Here is a 14,315-nt window from a genome sequence, read left to right as displayed (position 1 = left end):
TTGTAGGTGTCTGTAACTAATGTCATATACGTAGCAGCAGTACCTACCTGTATGTGGGTTGTAGGTGTCTGTAACTAATGTCATATACGTAGCAGCAGTACCTGTATGATGGTTGTAGGTGTCTGTAACTAATGTCATATACGTAGCAGCAGTACCTGTATGATGGTTGTAGGTGTCTGTAACTAATGTCATATACGTAGCAGCAGTACCTACCTGTATGATGGTTGTAGATGTCTGTAACTAATGTCATATACGTAGCAGCAGTACCTGTATGATGGTTGTAGGTGTCTGTAACTAATGTCATATACGTAGCAGCAGTACCTACCTGTATGATGGTTGTAGGTGTCTGTAACTAATGTCATATACATAGCAGCAGTACCTACCTGTATGATGGTTGTAGGTGTCTAACTAATGTCATATACGTAGCAGCAGTACCTACCTATATGATGGTTGTAGGTGTCTGTAACTAATGTCATATACATAGCAGCAGTACCTACCTGTATGATGGTTGTAGGTGTCTGTAACTAATGTCATATACGTAGCAGCAGTACCTACCTGTATGATGGTTGTAGGTGTCTGTAACTAATGTCATATACGTAGCAGCAGTACCTGTATGATGGTTGTAGTTGTCTGTAACTAATATCATATACGTAGCAGCAGTACCTGTATGATGGTTGTAGGTGTCTGTAACTAATGTCATATACGTAGCAGCAGTACCTGTATGATGGTTGTAGGTGTCTGTAACTAATGTCATATACGTAGCAGCAGTACCTACCTGTATGATGGTTGTAGGTGTCTGTAACTAATGTCATATACGTAGCAGCAGTACCTGTATGATGGTTGTAGGTGTCTGTAACTAATGTCATATACGTAGCAGCAGTACCTGTATGATGGTTGTAGGTGTCTGTAACTAATGTCATATACGTAGCAGCAGTACCTGTATGATGGTTGTAGGTGTCTGTAACTAATGTCATATACGTAGCAGCAGTACCTGTATGATGGTTGTAGGTGTCTGTAACTAATGTCATATACGTAGCAGCAGTACCTACCTGTATGATGGTTGTAGGTGTCTGTAACTAATGTCATATACGTAGCAGCAGTACCTGTATGATGGTTGTAGGTGTCTAACTAATGTCATATACGTAGCAGCAGTACCTGTATGATGGTTGTAGGTGTCTGTAACTAATGTCATATACGTAGCAGCAGTACCTGTATGATGGTTGTAGGTGTCTGTAACTAATGTCATATACGTAGCAGCAGTACCTGTATGATGGTTGTAGGTGTCTGTAACTAATGTCATATACGTAGCAGCAGTACCTACCGTATGATGGTTGTAGGTGTCTGTAACTAATGTCATATACTTAGCAGCAGTACCTCTGTATGATGGTTGTAGGTGTCTGTAACTAATGTCATATACGTAGCAGCAGTACCTACCTGTATGATGGTTGTAGGTGTCTGTAACTAATGTCATATACTTAGCAGCAGTACCTCGTATGATGGTTGTAGGTGTCTGTAACTAATGTCATATACGTAGCAGCAGTACCTGTATGATGGTTGTAGGTGTCTGTAACTAATGTCATATACGTAGCAGCAGTACCTGTATGATGGTTGTAGGTGTCTGTAACTAATGTCATATACGTAGCAGCAGTACCTCGTATGATGGTTGTAGGTGTCTGTAACTAATGTCATATACGTAGCAGCAGTACCTGTATGATGGTTGTAGGTGTCTAACTAATGTCATATACGTAGCAGCAGTACCTACCTGTATGATGGTTGTAGGTGTCTGTAACTAATGTCATATACGTAGCAGCAGTACCTGTATGTGGGTTGTAGGTGTCTGTAACTAATGTCATATACGTAGCAGCAGTACCTACCTGTATGATGGTTGTAGGTGTCTGTAACTAATGTCATATACGTAGCAGCAGTACCTACCTGTATGATGGTTGTAGATGTCTGTAACTAATGTCATATACGTAGCAGCAGTACCTGTATGATGGTTGTAGGTGTCTGTAACTAATGTCATATACGTAGCAGCAGTACCTACCTGTATGATGGTTGTAGGTGTCTGTAACTAATGTCATATACATAGCAGCAGTACCTACCTGTATGATGGTTGTAGGTGTCTGTAACTAATGTCATATACGTAGCAGCAGTACCTGTATGATGGTTGTAGGTGTCTGTAACTAATGTCATATACGTAGCAGCAGTACCTGTATGATGGTTGTAGGTGTCTGTAACTAATGTCATATACGTAGCAGCAGTACCTCTATGATGGTTGTAGGTGTCTGAACTAATGTCATATACGTAGCAGCAGTACCTACCTGTATGATGGTTGTAGGTGTCTGTAACTAATGTCATATACGTAGCAGCAGTACCTGTATGATGGTTGTAGGTGTCTGTAACTAATGTCATATACGTAGCAGCAGTACCTGTATGATGGTTGTAGGTGTCTGTAACTAATGTCATATACGTAGCAGCAGTACCTGTATGATGGTTGTAGGTGTCTGTAACTAATGTCATATACTTAGCAGCAGTACCTACCTGTATGATGGTTGTAGGTGTCTGTAACTAATGTCATATACGTAGCAGCAGTACCTGTATGATGGTTGTAGGTGTCTGTAACTAATGTCATATACGTAGCAGCAGTACCTGTATGATGGTTGTAGGTGTCTGTAACTAATGTCATATACGTAGCAGCAGTACCTGTATGATGGTTGTAGGTGTCTGTAACTAATGTCATATACGTAGCAGCAGTACCTACCTGTATGATGGTTGTAGGTGTCTGTAACTAATGTCATATACGTAGCAGCAGTACCTGTATGATGGTTGTAGGTGTCTGTAACTAATGTCATATACGTAGCAGCAGTACCTACCTGTATGATGGTTGTAGGTGTCTGTAACTAATGTCATATACGTAGCAGCAGTACCTGTATGATGGTTGTAGGTGTCTGTAACTAATGTCATATACGTAGCAGCAGTACCTGTATGATGGTTGTAGGTGTCTGTAACTAATGTCATATACGTAGCAGCAGTACCTGTATGTGGGTTGTAGGTGTCTGTAACTAATGTCATATACGTAGCAGCAGTACCTGTATGATGGTTGTAGGTGTCTGTAACTAATGTCATATACGTAGCAGCAGTACCTACCTGTATGATGGTTGTAGGTGTCTGTAACTAATGTCATATACGTAGCAGCAGTACCTGTATGATGATTGTAGGTGTCTGTAACTAATGTCATATACGTAGCAGCAGTACCTACCTGTATGATGGTTGTAGTTGTCTGTAACTAATGTCATATACATAGCAGCAGTACCTACCTGTATGATGGTTGTAGGTGTCTGTAACTAATGTCATATACGTAGCAGCAGTACCTGTATGATGGTGGTAGGTGTCTGTAACTAATGTCATATACGTAGCAGCAGTACCTGTATGATGGTTGTAGGTGTCTGTAACTAATGTCATATACGTAGCAGCAGTACCTCTATGATGGTTGTAGGTGTCTGAACTAATGTCATATACGTAGCAGCAGTACCTACCTGTATGATGGTTGTAGGTGTCTGTAACTAATGTCATATACGTAGCAGCAGTACCTGTATGATGGTTGTAGGTGTCTGTAACTAATGTCATATACGTAGCAGCAGTACCTGTATGATGGTTGTAGGTGTCTGTAACTAATGTCATATACGTAGCAGCAGTACCTACTGTATGATGGTTGTAGGTGTCTGTAACTAATGTCATATACGTAGCAGCAGTACCTGTATGATGGTTGTAGGTGTCTGTAACTAATGTCATATACGTAGCAGCAGTACCTGTATGATGGTTGTAGGTGTCTGTAACTAATGTCATATACGTAGCAGCAGTACCTACTGTATGATGGTTGTAGGTGTCTTTAACTAATGTCATATACGTAGCAGCAGTACCTGTATGATGGTTGTAGGTGTCTGTAACTAATGTCATATACGTAGCAGCAGTACCTCGTATGATGGTTGTAGGTGTCTGTAACTAATGTCATATACGTAGCAGCAGTACCTGTATGATGGTTGTAGGTGTCTGTAACTAATGTCATATACGTAGCAGCAGTACCTGTATGATGGTTGTAGGTGTCTGTAACTAATGTCATATACGTAGCAGCAGTACCTCTGTATGATGGTTGTAGGTGTCTGTAACTAATGTCATATACGTAGCAGCAGTACCTGTATGATGGTTGTAGGTGTCTGTAACTAATGTCATATACGTAGCAGCAGTACCTACCTGTATGATGGTTGTAGGTGTCTGTAACTAATGTCATATACGTAGCAGCAGTACCTGTATGATGGTTGTAGGTGTCTGTAACTAATGTCATATACGTAGCAGCAGTACCTGTATGATGGTTGTAGGTGTCTGTAACTAATGTCATATACGTAGCAGCAGTACCCCTGTATGATGGTTGTAGGTGTCTGTAACTAATGTCATATACGTAGCAGCAGTACCTAGTATGATGGTTGTAGGTGTCTGTAACTAATGTCATATACGTAGCAGCAGTACCTACGTATGATGGTTGTAGGTGTCTGTAACTAATGTCATATACGTAGCAGCAGTACCTACCTGTATGATGGTTGTAGGTGTCTGTAACTAATGTCATATACGTAGCAGCAGTACCTGTATGATGGTTGTAGGTGTCTGTAACTAATGTCATATACGTAGCAGCAGTACCTGTATGATGGTTGTAGGTGTCTGTAACTAATGTCATATACGTAGCAGCAGTACCTGTATGTGGGTTGTAGGTGTCTGTAACTAATGTCATATACGTAGCAGCAGTACCTCGTATGATGGTTGTAGGTGTCTGTAACTAATGTCATATACGTAGCAGCAGTACCTACCTGTATGATGGTTGTAGATGTCTGTAACTAATGTCATATACGTAGCAGCAGTACCTGTATGATGATTGTAGGTGTCTGTAACTAATGTCATATACGTAGCAGCAGTACCTACCTGTATGATGGTTGTAGGTGTCTGTAACTAATGTCATATACATAGCAGCAGTACCTACCTGTATGATGGTTGTAGGTGTCTGTAACTAATGTCATATACGTAGCAGCAGTACCTGTATGATGGTTGTAGGTGTCTGTAACTAATGTCATATACGTAGCAGCAGTACCTGTATGATGGTTGTAGGTGTCTGTAACTAATGTCATATACGTAGCAGCAGTACCTCTATGATGGTTGTAGGTGTCTTAACTAATGTCATATACGTAGCAGCAGTACCTACCTGTATGATGGTTGTAGGTGTCTGTAACTAATGTCATATACGTAGCAGCAGTACCTGTATGATGGTTGTAGGTGTCTGTAACTAATGTCATATACGTAGCAGCAGTACCTGTATGATGGTTGTAGGTGTCTGTAACTAATGTCATATACGTAGCAGCAGTACCTACCTGTATGATGGTTGTAGGTGTCTGTAACTAATGTCATATACGTAGCAGCAGTACCTGTATGATGGTTGTAGGTGTCTGTAACTAATGTCATATACGTAGCAGCAGTACCTGTATGATGGTTGTAGGTGTCTGTAACTAATGTCATATACGTAGCAGCAGTACCTGTATGATGGTTGTAGGTGTCTTTAACTAATGTCATATACGTAGCAGCAGTACCTGTATGATGGTTGTAGGTGTCTGTAACTAATGTCATATACGTAGCAGCAGTACCTGTATGATGGTTGTAGGTGTCTGTAACTAATGTCATATACGTAGCAGCAGTACCTGTATGATGGTTGTAGGTGTCTGTAACTAATGTCATATACGTAGCAGCAGTACCTGTATGATGGTTGTAGGTGTCTGTAACTAATGTCATATACGTAGCAGCAGTACCTACCTGTATGATGGTTGTAGGTGTCTGTAACTAATGTCATATACGTAGCAGCAGTACCTGTATGATGGTTGTAGGTGTCTGAACTAATGTCATATACGTAGCAGCAGTACCTACCTGTATGATGGTTGTAGGTGTCTGTAACTAATGTCATATACGTAGCAGCAGTACCTACCTGTATGATGGTTGTAGGTGTCTGTAACTAATATCATATACGTAGCAGCAGTACCTGTATGATGGTTGTAGGTGTCTGTAACTAATGTCATATACGTAGCAGCAGTAACTACCTGTATGATGGTTGTAGGTGTCTGTAACTAATGTCATATACGTAGCAGCAGTACCTGTATGATGGTTGTAGGTGTCTGTAACTAATGTCATATACGTAGCAGCAGTACCTACCTGTATGATGGTTGTAGGTGTCTGTAACTAATGTCATATACGTAGCAGCAGTACCTACCTGTATGATGGTTGTAGGTGTCTGTAACTAATGTCATATACGTAGCAGCAGTACCTGTATGATGGTTGTAGGTGTCTGTAACTAATGTCATATACGTAGCAGCAGTACCTGTATGTGGGTTGTAGGTGTCTGTAACTAATGTCATATACGTAGCAGCAGTACCTGTATGATGGTTGTAGGTGTCTGTAACTAATGTCATATACGTAGCAGCAGTACCTGTATGATGGTTGTAGGTGTCTGTAACTAATGTCATATACGTAGCAGCAGTACCTACCTGTATGACGGTTGTAGGTGTCTGTAACTAATGTCATATACGTAGCAGCAGTACCTGTATGATGGTTGTAGGTGTCTGTAACTAATGTCATATACGTAGCAGCAGTACCTACCTGTATGTTGGTTGTAGGTGTCTGTAACTAATGTCATATACGTAGCAGCAGTACCTGTATGATGGTTGTAGGTGTCTGTAACTAATGTCATATACGTAGCAGCAGTACCTGTATGATGGTTGTAGGTGTCTGTAACTAATGTCATATACGTAGCAGCAGTACCTACCTGTATGATGGTTGTAGATGTCTGTAACTAATGTCATATACGTAGCAGCAGTACCTGTATGATGGTTGTAGGTGTCTGTAACTAATGTCATATACGTAGCAGCAGTACCTACCTGTATGATGGTTGTAGGTGTCTGTAACTAATGTCATATACGTAGCAGCAGTACCTACCTGTATGATGGTTGTAGGTGTCTGTAACTAATGTCATATACGTAGCAGCAGTACCTACCTATATGATGGTTGTAGGTGTCTGTAACTAATGTCATATACATAGCAGCAGTACCTACCTGTATGATGGTTGTAGGTGTCTGTAACTAATGTCATATACGTAGCAGCAGTACCTACCTGTATGATGGTTGTAGGTGTCTGTAACTAATGTCATATACGTAGCAGCAGTACCTGTATGATGGTTGTAGTTGTCTGTAACTAATATCATATACGTAGCAGCAGTACCTAGTATGATGGTTGTAGGTGTCTGTAACTAATGTCATATACGTAGCAGCAGTACCTGTATGATGGTTGTAGGTGTCTGTAACTAATGTCATATACGTAGCAGCAGTACCTACCTGTATGATGGTTGTAGGTGTCTGTAACTAATGTCATATACGTAGCAGCAGTACCTGTATGATGGTTGTAGGTGTCTGTAACTAATGTCATATACGTAGCAGCAGTACCTGTATGATGGTTGTAGGTGTCTGTAACTAATGTCATATACGTAGCAGCAGTACCTGTATGATGGTTGTAGGTGTCTGTAACTAATGTCATATACGTAGCAGCAGTACCTGTATGATGGTTGTAGGTGTCTGTAACTAATGTCATATACGTAGCAGCAGTACCTACCTGTATGATGGTTGTAGGTGTCTGTAACTAATGTCATATACGTAGCAGCAGTACCTGTATGATGGTTGTAGGTGTCTAACTAATGTCATATACGTAGCAGCAGTACCTGTATGATGGTTGTAGGTGTCTGTAACTAATGTCATATACGTAGCAGCAGTACCTGTATGATGGTTGTAGGTGTCTGTAACTAATATCATATACGTAGCAGCAGTACCTGTATGATGGTTGTAGGTGTCTGTAACTAATGTCATATACGTAGCAGCAGTACCTACCTGTATGATGGTTGTAGGTGTCTGTAACTAATGTCATATACTTAGCAGCAGTACCTGTATGATGGTTGTAGGTGTCTGTAACTAATGTCATATACGTAGCAGCAGTACCTACCTGTATGATGGTTGTAGGTGTCTGTAACTAATGTCATATACTTAGCAGCAGTACCTGTATGATGGTTGTAGGTGTCTGTAACTAATGTCATATACGTAGCAGCAGTACCTGTATGATGGTTGTAGGTGTCTAACTAATGTCATATACGTAGCAGCAGTACCTGTATGATGGTTGTAGGTGTCTGTAACTAATGTCATATACGTAGCAGCAGTACCTGTATGATGGTTGTAGGTGTCTGTAACTAATGTCATATACGTAGCAGCAGTACCTGTATGATGGTTGTAGGTGTCTAACTAATGTCATATACGTAGCAGCAGTACCTACCTGTATGATGGTTGTAGGTGTCTGTAACTAATGTCATATACGTAGCAGCAGTACCTGTATGTGGGTTGTAGGTGTCAGTAACTAATGTCATATACGTAGCAGCAGTACCTACCTGTATGATGGTTGTAGGTGTCTGTAACTAATGTCATATACGTAGCAGCAGTACCTACCTGTATGATGGTTGTAGATGTCTGTAACTAATGTCATATACGTAGCAGCAGTACCTGTATGATGGTTGTAGGTGTCTGTAACTAATGTCATATACGTAGCAGCAGTACCTACCTGTATGATGGTTGTAGATGTCTGTAACTAATGTCATATACATAGCAGCAGTACCTACCTGTATGATGGTTGTAGGTGTCTGTAACTAATGTCATATACGTAGCAGCAGTACCTGTATGATGGTGGTAGGTGTCTGTAACTAATGTCATATACGTATCAGCAGTACCTGTATGATGGTTGTAGGTGTCTGTAACTAATGTCATATACGTAGCAGCAGTACCTCTATGATGGTTGTAGGTGTCTAACTAATGTCATATACGTAGCAGCAGTACCTACCTGTATGATGGTTGTAGGTGTCTGTAACTAATGTCATATACGTAGCAGCAGTACCTGTATGATGGTTGTAGGTGTCTGTAACTAATGTCATATACGTAGCAGCAGTACCTGTATGATGGTTGTAGGTGTCTGTAACTAATGTCATATACGTAGCAGCAGTACCTGTATGATGGTTGTAGGTGTCTGTAACTAATGTCATATACTTAGCAGCAGTACCTACCTGTATGATGGTTGTAGGTGTCTGTAACTAATGTCATATATGTAGCAGCAGTACCTGTATGATGGTTGTAGGTGTCTGTAACTAATGTCATATACGTAGCAGCAGTACCTGTATGATGGTTGTAGGTGTCTGTAACTAATGTCATATACGTAGCAGCAGTACCTGTATGATGGTTGTAGGTGTCTGTAACTAATGTCATATACGTAGCAGCAGTACCTACCTGTATGATGGTTGTAGGTGTCTGTAACTAATGTCATATACGTAGCAGCAGTACCTGTATGATGGTTGTAGGTGTCTGTAACTAATGTCATATACGTAGCAGCAGTACCTACCTGTATGATGGTTGTAGGTGTCTGTAACTAATGTCATATACGTAGCAGCAGTACCTGTATGATGGTTGTAGGTGTCTGTAACTAATGTCATATACGTAGCAGCAGTACCTGTATGATGGTTGTAGGTGTCTGTAACTAATGTCATATACGTAGCAGCAGTACCTGTATGTGGGTTGTAGGTGTCAGTAACTAATGTCATATACGTAGCAGCAGTACCTGTATGATGGTTGTAGGTGTCTGTAACTAATGTCATATACGTAGCAGCAGTACCTACCTGTATGATGGTTGTAGATGTCTGTAACTAATGTCATATACGTAGCAGCAGTACCTGTATGATGATTGTAGGTGTCTGTAACTAATGTCATATACGTAGCAGCAGTACCTACCTGTATGATGGTTGTAGATGTCTGTAACTAATGTCATATACATAGCAGCAGTACCTACCTGTATGATGGTTGTAGGTGTCTGTAACTAATGTCATATACGTAGCAGCAGTACCTGTATGATGGTGGTAGGTGTCTGTAACTAATGTCATATACGTAGCAGCAGTACCTGTATGATGGTTGTAGGTGTCTGTAACTAATGTCATATACGTAGCAGCAGTACCTCTATGATGGTTGTAGGTGTCTAACTAATGTCATATACGTAGCAGCAGTACCTACCTGTATGATGGTTGTAGGTGTCTGTAACTAATGTCATATACGTAGCAGCAGTACCTGTATGATGGTTGTAGGTGTCTGTAACTAATGTCATATACGTAGCAGCAGTACCTGTATGATGGTTGTAGGTGTCTGTAACTAATGTCATATACGTAGCAGCAGTACCTACCTGTATGATGGTTGTAGGTGTCTGTAACTAATGTCATATACGTAGCAGCAGTACCTGTATGATGGTTGTAGGTGTCTGTAACTAATGTCATATACGTAGCAGCAGTACCTGTATGATGGTTGTAGGTGTCTGTAACTAATGTCATATACGTAGCAGCAGTACCTGTATGATGGTTGTAGGTGTCTTTAACTAATGTCATATACGTAGCAGCAGTACCTGTATGATGGTTGTAGGTGTCTGTAACTAATGTCATATACGTAGCAGCAGTACCTGTATGATGGTTGTAGGTGTCTGTAACTAATGTCATATACGTAGCAGCAGTACCTGTATGATGGTTGTAGGTGTCTGTAACTAATGTCATATACGTAGCAGCAGTACCTGTATGATGGTTGTAGGTGTCTGTAACTAATGTCATATACGTAGCAGCAGTACCTGTATGTGGGTTGTAGGTGTCTGTAACTAATGTCATATACGTAGCAGCAGTACCTACCTGTATGATGGTTGTAGGTGTCTGTAACTAATGTCATATACGTAGCAGCAGTACCTGTATGATGGTTGTAGGTGTCTAACTAATGTCATATACGTAGCAGCAGTACCTGTATGATGGTTGTAGGTGTCTGTAACTAATGTCATATACGTAGCAGCAGTACCTGTATGTGGGTTGTAGGTGTCTGTAACTAATGTCATATACGTAGCAGCAGTACCTACCTGTATGATGGTTGTAGGTGTCTGTAACTAATGTCATATACGTAGCAGCAGTACCTACCTGTATGATGGTTGTAGATGTCTGTAACTAATGTCATATACGTAGCAGCAGTACCTGTATGATGGTTGTAGGTGTCTGTAACTAATGTCATATACGTAGCAGCAGTACCTACCTGTATGATGGTTGTAGATGTCTGTAACTAATGTCATATACATAGCAGCAGTACCTACCTGTATGATGGTTGTAGGTGTCTGTAACTAATGTCATATACGTAGCAGCAGTACCTGTATGATGGTTGTAGGTGTCTGTAACTAATGTCATATACGTAGCAGCAGTACCTGTATGATGGTTGTAGGTGTCTGTAACTAATGTCATATACGTAGCAGCAGTACCTCTATGATGGTTGTAGGTGTCTGTAACTAATGTCATATACGTAGCAGCAGTACCTACCTGTATGATGGTTGTAGGTGTCTGTAACTAATGTCATATACGTAGCAGCAGTACCTGTATGATGGTTGTAGGTGTCTGTAACTAATGTCATATACGTAGCAGCAGTACCTGTATGATGGTTGTAGGTGTCTGTAACTAATGTCATATACGTAGCAGCAGTACCTGTATGATGGTTGTAGGTGTCTGTAACTAATGTCATATACTTAGCAGCAGTACCTACCTGTATGATGGTTGTAGGTGTCTGTAACTAATGTCATATATGTAGCAGCAGTACCTGTATGATGGTTGTAGGTGTCTGTAACTAATGTCATATACGTAGCAGCAGTACCTGTATGATGGTTGTAGGTGTCTGTAACTAATGTCATATACGTAGCAGCAGTACCTGTATGATGGTTGTAGGTGTCTGTAACTAATGTCATATACGTAGCAGCAGTACCTACCTGTATGATGGTTGTAGGTGTCTGTAACTAATGTCATATACGTAGCAGCAGTACCTGTATGATGGTTGTAGGTGTCTGTAACTAATGTCATATACGTAGCAGCAGTACCTACCTGTATGATGGTTGTAGGTGTCTGTAACTAATGTCATATACGTAGCAGCAGTACCTGTATGATGGTTGTAGGTGTCTGTAACTAATGTCATATACGTAGCAGCAGTACCTGTATGATGGTTGTAGGTGTCTGTAACTAATGTCATATACGTAGCAGCAGTACCTACCTGTATGATGGTTGTAGGTGTCTGTAACTAATGTCATATACGTAGCAGCAGTACCTGTATGATGGTTGTAGGTGTCTGTAACTAATGTCATATACGTAGCAGCAGTACCTGTATGATGGTTGTAGGTGTCTGTAACTAATGTCATATACGTAGCAGCAGTACCTGTATGATGGTTGTAGGTGTCTTTAACTAATGTCATATACGTAGCAGCAGTACCTGTATGATGGTTGTAGGTGTCTGTAACTAATGTCATATACGTAGCAGCAGTACCTGTATGATGGTTGTAGGTGTCTGTAACTAATGTCATATACGTAGCAGCAGTACCTGTATGATGGTTGTAGGTGTCTGTAACTAATGTCATATACGTAGCAGCAGTACCTGTATGATGGTTGTAGGTGTCTGTAACTAATGTCATATACGTAGCAGCAGTACCTGTATGTTGGTTGTAGGTGTCTGTAACTAATGTCATATACGTAGCAGCAGTACCTACCTGTATGATGGTTGTAGGTGTCTGTAACTAATGTCATATACGTAGCAGCAGTACCTTTATGATGGTTGTAGGTGTCTAACTAATGTCATATACGTAGCAGCAGTACCTACCTGTATGATGGTTGTAGGTGTCTGTAACTAATGTCATATACGTAGCAGCAGTACCTGTATGATGGTTGTAGGTGTCTGAACTAATGTCATATACGTAGCAGCAGTACCTGTATGATGGTTGTAGGTGTCTGTAACTAATGTCATATACGTAGCAGCAGTACCTGTATGTTGGTTGTAGGTGTCTGTAACTAATGTCATATACGTAGCAGCAGTACCTACCTGTATGATGGTTGTAGGTGTCTGTAACTAATGTCATATACGTAGCAGCAGTACCTACCTGTATGATGGTTGTAGGTGTCTGTAACTAATGTCATATACGTAGCAGCAGTACCTGTATGATGGTTGTAGGTGTCTGTAACTAATGTCATATACGTAGCAGCAGTACCTACCTGTATGATGGTTGTAGATGTCTGTAACTAATGTCATATACATAGCAGCAGTACCTACCTGTATGATGGTTGTAGGTGTCTGTAACTAATGTCATATACGTAGCAGCAGTACCTGTATGATGGTTGTAGGTGTCTGTAACTAATGTCATATACGTAGCAGCAGTACCTGTATGATGGTTGTAGGTGTCTGTAACTAATGTCATATACGTAGCAGCAGTACCTACCTGTATGATGGTTGTAGGTGTCTGTAACTAATGTCATATACGTAGCAGCAGTACCTCGTATGATGGTTGTAGGTGTCTGTAACTAATGTCATATACGTAGCAGCAGTACCTACCTGTATGATGGTTGTAGATGTCTGTAACTAATGTCATATACATAGCAGCAGTACCTACCTGTATGATGGTTGTAGGTGTCTGTAACTAATGTCATATACGTAGCAGCAGTACCTGTATGATGGTGGTAGGTGTCTGTAACTAATGTCATATACGTAGCAGCAGTACCTGTATGATGGTTGTAGGTGTCTGTAACTAATGTCATATACGTAGCAGCAGTACCTCTATGATGGTTGTAGGTGTCTGAACTAATGTCATATACGTAGCAGCAGTACCTACCTGTATGATGGTTGTAGGTGTCTGTAACTAATGTCATATACGTAGCAGCAGTACCTGTATGATGGTTGTAGGTGTCTGTAACTAATGTCATATACGTAGCAGCAGTACCTGTATGATGGTTGTAGGTGTCTGTAACTAATGTCATATACGTAGCAGCAGTACCTGTATGATGGTTGTAGGTGTCTGTAACTAATGTCATATACGTAGCAGCAGTACCTGTATGATGGTTGTAGGTGTCTGTAACTAATGTCATATACGTAGCAGCAGTACCTACTGTATGATGGTTGTAGATGTCTGTAACTAATGTCATATACATAGCAGCAGTACCTACCTGTATGATGGTTGTAGGTGTCTGTAACTAATGTCATATACGTAGCAGCAGTACCTGTATGATGGTTGTAGGTGTCTGTAACTAATGTCATATACGTAGCAGCAGTACCTGTATGATGGTTGTAGGTGTCTGTAACTAATGTCATATACGTAGCAGCAGTACCTACCTG

This window comes from Salmo salar, chromosome ssa02 (assembly GCF_905237065.1).
Source record: "Salmo salar chromosome ssa02, Ssal_v3.1, whole genome shotgun sequence".
Lineage (NCBI taxonomy): Eukaryota > Metazoa > Chordata > Actinopteri > Salmoniformes > Salmonidae > Salmo > Salmo salar.
The sequence above is the reverse complement of the archived record's forward strand: the minus strand, read 5'-3'. Positions refer to the sequence as shown.